Source organism: Mus pahari, chromosome 21, assembly GCF_900095145.1.
Source record: "Mus pahari chromosome 21, PAHARI_EIJ_v1.1, whole genome shotgun sequence".
Taxonomy (NCBI): domain Eukaryota; kingdom Metazoa; phylum Chordata; class Mammalia; order Rodentia; family Muridae; genus Mus; species Mus pahari.
This window is the reverse complement of record NC_034610.1, coordinates 42,390,311-42,401,067: the sequence shown is the minus strand read 5'-3', so window position 1 is coordinate 42,401,067 and position 10,757 is coordinate 42,390,311. Positions and strand designations below refer to the sequence as shown.

The window sequence follows — 10,757 nt, the reverse complement described above, 5'->3', positions numbered from 1 at the left end:
TTTATTTTATTACTTGAATAAGAGAGATGATGCTGGTGTACTTGATTCTTTTCACAATGTCCTTTATCAGGACAACAACCTACAGCAAGGAGGAACTGTTGGATTTTTTTTTTTTCCTCTTTCAGGATACTGGTCTTCTGGATGTGATGAAATAGTTTTTCTCCCTTAGTCACTTCCATGATTTAAAAAGTATTTTATTTTATCACTTGCATGAGAGAGATGATGCTGGTGTACTTGATTTTTTTCACAATGACCACCTCTGCAATCGCTGGTTTGGAACCACTTCTGCTTCACCAGAACTTTGACAGTGACTGATTTACGTGTGACATGATGGGAGACTAATTTAGCCTTGGCCTGAAATATTTAGGGTAGTGATTATGTCTTCATCGAAGATGATGGACACAGTGCTGGGCCCTGATGTTGCCTCCCTACTGCCACTGTACACTGTAGGTGGGAATGCTACCTCAAAAAGAGAAAGTAGCAGAAGAAATGAAGACTGATAGCATAAGAAACAACTAAAACCAAAGAAAACCAACACTACATTGAAACAAAAACTCAATGCCAAGTGAGGAACAAAAAAGAAAAAAAATGAAAAAGGTTAGAAATGAAAGAAATAGCACACTCCAAAATGATGTAAAAATCATTAAAATTAAAAACCCAAATGCCAAACCAAACATTATCTAAATAAAAAGCCAAAACCACATAGGCACCACAAAAAAACTTAACAAAACCAGAAAAAAAATAATACAACAGGTAAAACCAGAAAATGAAAACTAAAGTTCAGCTCAACCAAACAAAAACAATGTTAGAAAATCCAACCTAACTAAATGCCACAAAGTGCCGCCATCACAAGTGTGAGGCCGTGAATTACAGTGAAAGAACAACACCAATCTGAGTGCAAGGTAAGCCAACAGATGTGTGTCCCTGGGGCTCATCTAGCCTAATCTACTGAGAAACCATAGGCCAGTGAGAGGCTCTGCTTAAGCAAAGTGGCCAGCGGACCTGAAATACGTCAGGTGACATTGTACTCTTGGCACCACCAGCAAGCTTCCATTGAGTTCAAATTGGAAATTGCTTGAAGTTCAAAAGGTGACAGCTATGAGTGAGCTATGAGGTAAAGTTCTTTCTCTGCATAAGAAAGACGTCCTAGGTATTGGCATCTTTGAGGGGCTTTCACTGTTTTTCTGAAACCTACATGGCTACTGGAGGTCTTTCTTGCTCTTACTTAGGACTCTCAAGAGAGGTATGAATGTTCTGCCTCAAAAGTTGCTGTCATATGTGAGACAAGATAGATGGTGGTGGCAGGAACAGGATTTCCCTTAACTGGACTTTGGAGTGGATGACAATTCTGCCGTTGCAGGTACCTCATCCAAACACATCCCTTCCTCTAGCCCTGGCTTCTCAGAGGCCCTGATGTGTGTAAAGAGCTCTCTGATGGCCCTACAGGAGATTTTGGGCATTCGCCTTAGAGCAAATGCTATGAACAAGCTGCCCCATTTTTCATGGTTGCTAGTAAGAAGTTACAAGTACACATACCTAGGTCTATTTAACTCTGTAGAGGGCACTTTGGAGAGGAAGCCAAGATCTAGAAGGTGTCCCAATGTATCTTCTTTTGTCTACAAAGGGGTGGTCATTAGCATTGGCTCCCAAGACCATGCCCTCACATATTGGGATCTCTTGGCCCAAGGATCTTTAAAAAAGGAGCACCTAGTGTGTGTGTGTGTGTGTGTGTGTGTGTGTGTGTGTGTGTGTGTGTGTGTGTACTTTTTAAAATTCTGCACAGGGATCCAGTCTCTACTCTATGAGTAGAAAGTCTCCTCCTTGTGAGCAGCCCCTCCCGGGTTGAGAGTTAGCTGAGCTGGTTTCTTCCTGGGTGAAGCTTGATAGATGCTTGAACATTACTGTGATGCATAAGTACTCCTGGGGACTTTAGGAAAGCTCCCAGAATCAATAGATGGGTAGAAGGGGTAGGAGAGCCTAGTGGTTAAGAATATCCTTACAGATGTTCACTGGTTGTGCCATACATCCTGCTACCCTGATGATCTTTGGGACTATGACCACTTTTGTTCTCAGATAACCTCTGCTCTACCTTCAATGGATCTAGGCCTCTCTTAGTGAAGATGAGTGTTCTCTGTATAAAGACTACCTTATTATTTTTTTTTATAAAGTTTACCTGGAAACTTAACAGGCCCCATAATTTAACAGTATGCACGCATGTAATCTAATCTATTATGTGCTTTGAATTCAGCTTTCTCTTCTTAAGATGCTATTACACAGCACTATATTCTAAGCCAAACAAGTGCCAAGGATTGCTATGCCAAATTTCAAAGGATCATCACAGCTAGGCTTGTTGATTATTGGCTTGTTAATGTTATTATGTCTCAGAAAATGCCTGGATATTTTTCCATGATGGAAAAGAAAGCTGGAAAGCTTAAGCAAATTATACGGGTCTGAGCAAGTTATATAAGGTATGTAAACAGTCAGAATTCAATACATTGATGTCAAAGCTCTGCTTAAATCAATGGAGTTATGGCTTGTTCTCACTAACAATTACAAAAACTGTTTGAGGAAAAAAATGTTTATTTAATCAAAATGTATTTAAATATTTGGTTGTCAGTGGCATCCTGGGTGTTCAATAACCATACTTGGAGACCATACTAATGTGGTCAGAGAGATTAAAAAGAATATATTCCTCCTTGCCCCACAAGATCAAGTAGGTCGGACAAGTACCTCACACAAAGTGCTTTTTAACTATGAGGAATCATCTTTTCTATTGTTCAGGGATGTCATGGAGTCTCCACTCAGTGTACTCAAACCACTGTCCAGTCTAAAAAGAGGAGGGGTCTATAAAGGACCCTCCATGGATCTTGCTTCCATGCTTCCAAGTAAAGCCATGGCTAAGCATAAATTCTCCTCCCATAGAATGAGCATACTTGTGAAAGTAAGGTTAGATGCTCAAGCCCAAGTAACCCCCAAGGACTGGATCTTCATTGGCCTTGACAATAAAAAATATAGTTAATTTTGTCCACCTGTATGGTCTTAAACACCGAGCAGGAAAGTATAACCAAAATAAAATAAAATAAAATGATTGGTGTATTTCTTGAACAGTTTAAGGGACCATACTCCCTAGACATTAGGTTTAGAGCCACATGAGATGTTGTTTAGACAACCATTTCTCATTAGTGATTTTCTTCTTGATAAGAAAAATGCTGCCTAGATATAAAATGTCATGACCTTGGCTCAACTCAGCACCACATTATCTAGCTCTAAGCAAGAGAGATAATCCCCATAGTTTTAATTATCATTTGATTCTTAGGTTAAATTGATTTTCTTTCTCCCTCTTTAGAAGCCATGTGAACCAAGCTCATCCCAACAGCTCCCAAAGTGTCTGAAAGTAGATCCTGGGTTCATCATTCTCGATCCCGGCCTTGGATCCATTGCTACTATGTGGAACTTTTCTGAAAACCGTAACCTATTTTGTTTGTGATGCAGTGGTATCTAGTATTCTCCTCTCTCCTCCTTCAGCCCTTCTACATCTAACAGATGGCCCTTTACGTGGAGCCACGGATATGTACAGCCTGTCTAAATAAGCTGGGTTCCAGGAGCCTGCATCATGGGAATTCCCTGTCTCTTGGACTGACACTCCCCTGAACTCTGCCCCTCACAGCTTGAAGCAGCTAGAGCGGTCGTCGTCCCCTTTCCTGACAATAATTGGTGTCAGTCTCTGAAGTGGGGAATGAAGGCAGGTTAGATGGACTTAGGTAGACTAGGAAAGTGAGAACAGACTTCCTGACATGAGGCTTATCTTATTCCCAGAAGACACTGCGAGACAAGGTATAGAAGCTGAAACTATAGGGGAAGGGAGGACAAAGAGAGTCTATAAAATACCGAAGCCTTTTAGAGGAAATCTAGCCTTCGGTATCACCTATCCTATAGGAATAAAGCTGTTACTTTTACTGTCTCCATGGCTTCTGTCTTTCCTAGTATTCAATTCTTTGTTCATGCAAGGGAACAGCTTAGCCATCTCCTAATTATAAAACTCATCAACCTCATTATGTAGCTCATGTAGGTGGCCTCCAAAATGCTTCACAGAAAGTTTCTAGAAGTAGAGTGGGTTTGAAGGTCTGTGACATTTATTAAATTTGTCACCAGCTGCAAAGGGGTGATTTAGCCTGGGGATTTAGCCTGGTTAAATCACTCAATTTTTTAAACACTGACTGAGACACACACACACACACACACACACACACACACACACGGAGGGGGGAGAGGAGAGTGTATGGCAGAGAAAGAACATGGGTGAATGAATGAATGAATGAATGAATGAATATAGGTGATCAATGCCAGAAAAGCATGCAGAATACAAAAATTAAGTACATCTATTATACAAAGGGATGTGAGTTTATAGTCCACACAACTTTCGAAGTCACTCTGTAAGACAAAAGAATTTCATATAATAGCTGAACCCTGATCAAACTTGTCCTCGAGAGGACAACACTAATAATAGTTGTCAAACCGCTATGTCTGTGCTTTGAGAATCCTTTCCCTGGGGAGCCACAAACAGCAACTACCCTTTATAAGGCCCCAGTGACAACCAAAAGAAGGTTCCACCATAGTTCACACTGAGGAATTTATTGGGCTTATGAGGGATGGGTAAGGGGGTGCTGACAGGAGCCTGCATGACCCTAGAGCTGCCACATTGAAATGCCTTCTTCACCTAGTTTTCATGAGGGTTCCCCATACTGCACAGATGGAGCCCCCTTCCAATAGACTTTTCCCAACCTATATACTCTAGCACACTCTGACAACCCAGCCCACAAGGCCAGGGGCAACAAGGGCAGAATTGCACACCAAATAACTGAGGAATGGCTGGAAAGTCAGGTGAGAGTCTGATGATTTCATCAGACTTAATCCTTCCACGACGGAACATCAAGTCCAATTCGGACAGACCACTGAGATTAAATGCAACGAAGATAGTGGCTGTTTTGCTTGAAAGAGTGTGTTCTATAGTGGCCTGAATATTGTTCTGTCGAAAGTCAGTATAGTGGAGGCAGATGATGGAAGTCAGTCTGCTCACTGATTGGAGCATGAGGCAGCTATGCTAATGACTAAACTGCGAATGCCTCTCACTGTTGGAGTGGAAGGTACAAATTAAGGAGAAAAAGTTTAAATGATCTGTGTAGTGATGCATACAAACTAAAGACAACATGAATTCACTGATAGACTGATATAGTCATAAAAAGAAATATTTATCAATAGGTATACTATACACACATGTATTTTGTTGCTTGCTCAGCTGCCAGGGCCTAATCAAAATAGCATGTATAGCATGAGGTTCTGGTTTCAAACATCCTCTCAAAAAGGGAGCAGGGCTTGTTGAAATAGCTACTTTGGGGGACGAGAAATATACAGAACCCAACCTACAAAATTCTGCTATATATTTTATCTGAGCTCAAATTGATATAATGATTTAATAGGAGAGGAGAAAAATGACATTTATATAGAATAATTAAAAAATAATCCATGGTCCCAAGGCAAAATTCTTGTTTGAAATATTTGCTGCCGAGTTCCCCCCAGAGTTGAGTTCAGTAAAGGGAGAGAGAAGTGAAACTGAGTAACTTCACCTTAGCCAGGTGACTACAATACCGTGACAGTGAATGCACCACCCATCATCTGCAATGAAAATGAACATTCACCTCTGCAGTCTTCCTCCTCAGTACTGACAGTCTCTGTCTCCGAAGAAGAAAGCATAGATGAACCCAACTGAGACACAACTGCAAAATGTCTGAGCAAAGCTGTCGGTGTCATCAAAACAAGGACAATCTGGGAGACAGCCACCCTACAGAGGAGCCTATGGGACCGAAAAGGGAGGTGCAGGGCACGGGCAGGATAGCAAACTCAAGGATCAGAGCAAAGCATGGTGGCTAATAAGGGGTAGATGTGGCTTCACGAAGCCAGGTAAATGTGGCACATAAAGAAGCTCAAACTAAGATGGGCTGGAGAGATGGCTCAGTGGTTAGGAGCACTGACTGCTCTTCCAAAGGTACTGAGTTCAAATCCCAGCAACCCCATGGTGGCTCACAATCTTCTGTAATGAGATCTGATGCCCTCTTCTGGTGTGTCTGAAGACAACTATAGTGTACTTAGATATAATAAATCTTTAAAAAAAAAAAAAAAGATGAAGAAAGTCAAACTAGGAACATGGGTAAGAGACATGAAATTCTCCGTTTATTATCTCGATTTTCTACAGGCCAGAAATAATTCTAAAATAAAATCCTTAGCAAAAAAGGGGGAGCAAGTGCTAGTGCACCGAGTGAATGTTAGTCACAGCTGACAACACAGTGCATCCACCACTACATGATGCTTTAGAATGGCTTGAAGAAATAAGGACACAAGCCATAGGCTGTTTGTAAGGGAGTAGGATTTGCTGCTATCAGCAATGCCCATTTTTTTTCCTTTTTCCTTTTTTTTTAACTTTTACTTATTTTTTTAATTAGATACTTTATTTACATTTCAAACGTTATCCCCCTTTCCTGGTTTCCCCTCTGAAACTGCCTATCCCATCCCCCTTCCCCCTGTTCACCAACCCACCCATTCTTGCTTCCTGATCCTGGCATTCCTCTACACTGGAGCATTGAGCTGTCACAGGACCAATGACCTCTCCTCCCACTGATGACCAACAAGGCCATCCTCTGCTACATATGAAGTTGGAGCCATGGGTCCCTCCATGTGTACTCTTTGGTTGGTGGTTTAGTCCTTGGGAGCTCTGGGGGTACTGGTTGGTTCATATTGTTGTTCCTTCCATGGGAATGCAAACCCCTTCAGCCCCTTGGGTCCTTTCTCTAGCTCCTTCATTGGGGACCCTGTGCTCAGTCCAATGGCTGACTGAGAGCATCCACCTTTGTATTTGTCAGGCACTGGCAGAGACTCTCAGGAGAGAGCTATATCAGGCTTTTGTCAGCAAGCACTTGCTGGTATCCACAATAGTGTCTGGGTTTGGTGACTATATATGGTATGTATCCGAGGTAGGGCAGTCTCTAGATGACCTTTTCCTTCAGTCTCTGCTCCACACTTTGTAACTCCTCCCATGGGTATTTTGTTCAGCCTTCTATGAAGGACTGAAGCATCCACACTTTGGTCTTCCTTCTTCTTGAGCTTTGTGTGGTCTGTGAATTGTATCTTGAGTATTCCAAGCTTCTGGGCTAATATCCACTTATCAGTGAGTGCTTACCATGTGTGTTCTTCTGTGGTTGGGTTACCTCACTCAGAATATTTCCTAGTTCCATCCATTTGCCTAAGAATTTCATAAATTCATTGTTTTAATAGCTGAGTAGTACTCCATTGTGTAAATGTACCACATTTTCTGTAACCATTCCTCTGTTGAGAGATATCTGGATTCTTTCTAGCTTCTGGCTATTATAAGGTTGCTATGAACATAGTGGAGCATGTGTCCTTATATGTTGGAACATCTTCTGGGTATATGCCCAGGAGTGATATTGCTGGGTCCTCCGGTAGTACTATGTCCAATTTTCTGAGGAACTGCCAAACTGATTTCCAGAGTGGTTGTACCAGCTTGCAATCCCACCAACAATGGAGGCGTGTTCCTCATTCTCCACATCCTCACCAGCATCTGCTGTCACCTGAATTTTTGATCTTAGCCATTCTGACTGGTGTGAGGTGGAATCTTAGGGTTGTTTTGATTTGCATTTCCCTAATGGCTAAGGATGTTGAACATTTCTTTAAGTGTTTCTCAGCCCTTCGGTATTCCTCAGTTGAGAATTCTTTATTTAGCTCTGTACCCCATTTTTAATAGGGTTATTTGGTTCTCTGGAATCTAAATTCTTGAGTTTTTTGTATATATTAGATATTAGCTCTCTATTGGATGTAGGGTTGGTGAAGATCTTTTTCCCACTCTGTTGGTTTGCTGTTTGTCCTATTGACAGTGTCTTTTGCCTTACAGAAGCTTTGTAATTTTATGAGGTCCCATTTGTCAATTCTTGATCTTAGAACAGGAATTCAATGCCCACACCTAAACATAGTAAAAGCAATACACAGCAAACCTGTAGCCAACATCAAAGTAAATGGAGAGAAACTTGAAGCAATCCCACTAAAATCAGGGACTGAGCAAGGCTGCCCACTTTCTCCCTACCTATTCAACATAGTACTTGAAGTCCTNGCCAGAGCAATTAAACAACAAAAGGAGGTCAAAGGGAAATAAATTGAAAAGGAAGAAGTCAAAATGTCACTATCTGCAGATGATATGATAGTATACATCAGTGACCCCAAAAATTCCACCAGAGAACTCCTAAACCCGATAAACAACTTCCACAAAATGTCTGGATATAAAATTAACTCAAGCAAATCAGTGACCTGCCTCTACTCAAAGGATAAACAGGCTGGGAAAGAAATTAGGGAAACAACACCTTTCACAACACTCACAAATAATATAAAATACCTTGGTGTGACTCTAACCAAACAAGTGAAAGATCTGTATGATAAGAACTTCAGGTCTCTGAAGAAAGAAATGGAAGATCTCAGAAAATGGAAAGATCTCCCATGCTCATGAATCGGCAGGATTAATATAGTANAAATGGCCATCTTGCCAAAAGCAATCTACAGATTCAGTGCAATCCCCATCAAAATTCCAACTCAATTCTTCATAGAGTTAGAAAGAACAACTTGCAAATTCATGTGGAATAATAAAAACCCAGCATAGTGAAAACTATTCTCAATAATAAAAGAACTTCTGCCGGAATCACCATCTCTGAAATCACGCTGTACTACAGAGTCAGAGCAATTGTGATAAACACTGCATGGTATTGGTACAGTGACAGGCAGGTAGATCAATGGAATAGAATTGAAGACCCAAAAATGAACTCACACACTTGATCTTTGACAAAGGAGCTAAAACCATTCAGTGGAAAAAAGACATTTTCAACAAATGGTGCTGGTCCAACTGGCAGTTAGCATGTAGAAGAATGCAAACCAACCCATTCTTATCTCCTGTAAAAAGTTCAAGTCCAAGTGGATCAAGGACCTCCACATAAAACCCTATACACTGAGACTAATAGAAAAGAAAGTAGGGAAGAGCCTCGAGCACATGGGCACAGGGGACAATTTCCTGAACAGAACAGCAATGACAATGCCCACTCCTTTACCCTGTTTTCTATAAGTTCATATATACTAGGAGTGTATCCATGGTCTTGATGCCTTTTAGTGTGTTGGGGTTTGTACCTACGAGTTTACTGGTGCTGGACATACTCTTTCCTGTTGTCGACCACATATGCTGCTACTTTTCACAAGATGTTGGGAAACCCACTTCTACCGTTCCATGTTGACCAAAACCCACAGGAATAAGGATCCCTAATGGGGAGGTGTCAAGGGGGAGAACTGGGAATGAGAAAACACACAAAACAGAAAACTAGAATTTTGCATAAGCCAAACAAATTGGTACAGCATCTTCTATACTATTTGTGGGGCAGATGGTGGGGGAAAGACTGAAGTCAGGAAAAAATTAAATCGCATAATGTTGCATAATGTTGGCAAAGATAACACAAAGTACTTCCCACGCAGCTGCCTTACGACTGATAACCACAGCCCTACAGGGTTGAAAGCCGGATTCCCAGAGTCTGAAACTATAACCCCTCAGAGGCCCTGGCTTTGGCCCCAGTCTGAACCTTGCCAAGTCTGTCCCTGGGCAAAGACACAGAATTAATGTTCTTTCTATCCTATCACTAGGTCTTCTGTGGAAATTTTTGAATCAATCTGAGCTCCCCACTTTTTATTTTTAAGGCCAAATGAGTTATTCCTGCCAAAATGTTTAAGGAGTTCTGAAATCCCTTCAACCAAAAAAGACCTACTAATATTGTCAAAAGAATCAGACAAGTAGTACAGTACTGTTGAGTATCATACTGAATGAATGCTGAAGGAGGTTAAAGAGTTAAATCTTCAAAGCTTTGTATAATAAATCTAAATTAACATTTTCATGACGCCACACTCACTGTAAGTCAGTTTTAACTTTATTAATTTTCATAAAGTAGCTACACAGACATATCAAATGCCAGCATGGCACTGCAAAGTTAACTGATGAGTGCTTGTATTGGTATCTCCTATGAAGCAACATCACAAGTTCTAAAGCATTTGACTTACCTTGTAGCTTTTTAATCTACTCAGGTTGAGTGATCAAAGCTACAGAGCTTTTTATAAGCAAACTGATTAAGTAAAATGGGCAGTTTGCACTCATCGAGTAAATCCCATTAAAGAAGCAATGACCACTGTAAAAACAAAAAAGTGCTAGTTAAAATCTGACCTATAAATCTCCACTTTCTAGTAAGACTTTGATGTAGCTCAAGGGGAACCTGTTGCCCAGTGTCCCCAGAAGACATAAGCACAGGGAGAATCACAAAGGAAGCCTGTCAAAGTAAGAAAAAGCGCTCAGGGACAGAAGAGAAATTTACACAACCATAGACAATATGATTGAAACAGGTAATTTTGAAGTGTGCCCCACTCTCTTGAATGTACTGTACTTCCAGTCATTAACCTAGATGGAGGGTTATCACAATGAGTCTGGACATAAAAGAATGTCTATATTATAGCTGTACCTTTTTTTTTTAAGTTCCACAGATGACTACATTGTTTAGGGCTGTGGCTAACAGCCAAACGTCTGGTTGCGTCTCCCCTTCTGGAGACATCATAACAAGCCAATTCAAGCCGGGTGTGGTGGCGCACGCCTTTAATCCCAGCACTCGGGAGGCAGA

At 41.1% G+C, this 10,757-nt stretch overlaps 1 long non-coding RNA gene across 1 annotated transcript in view; it reads left to right on the top strand.

The window, feature by feature from the left end:
• Positions 1-3,473, top strand: part of LOC110338548 — a 24,684-nt gene extending 21,211 nt beyond the window's left edge. The window contains exon 4 of the long non-coding RNA XR_002381301.1: positions 3,347-3,473. This is a non-coding gene — a long non-coding RNA (uncharacterized LOC110338548). The remainder of the gene's footprint in view (positions 1-3,346) is intronic.
• Positions 3,474-10,757: the final 7,284 nt, after the last annotated feature.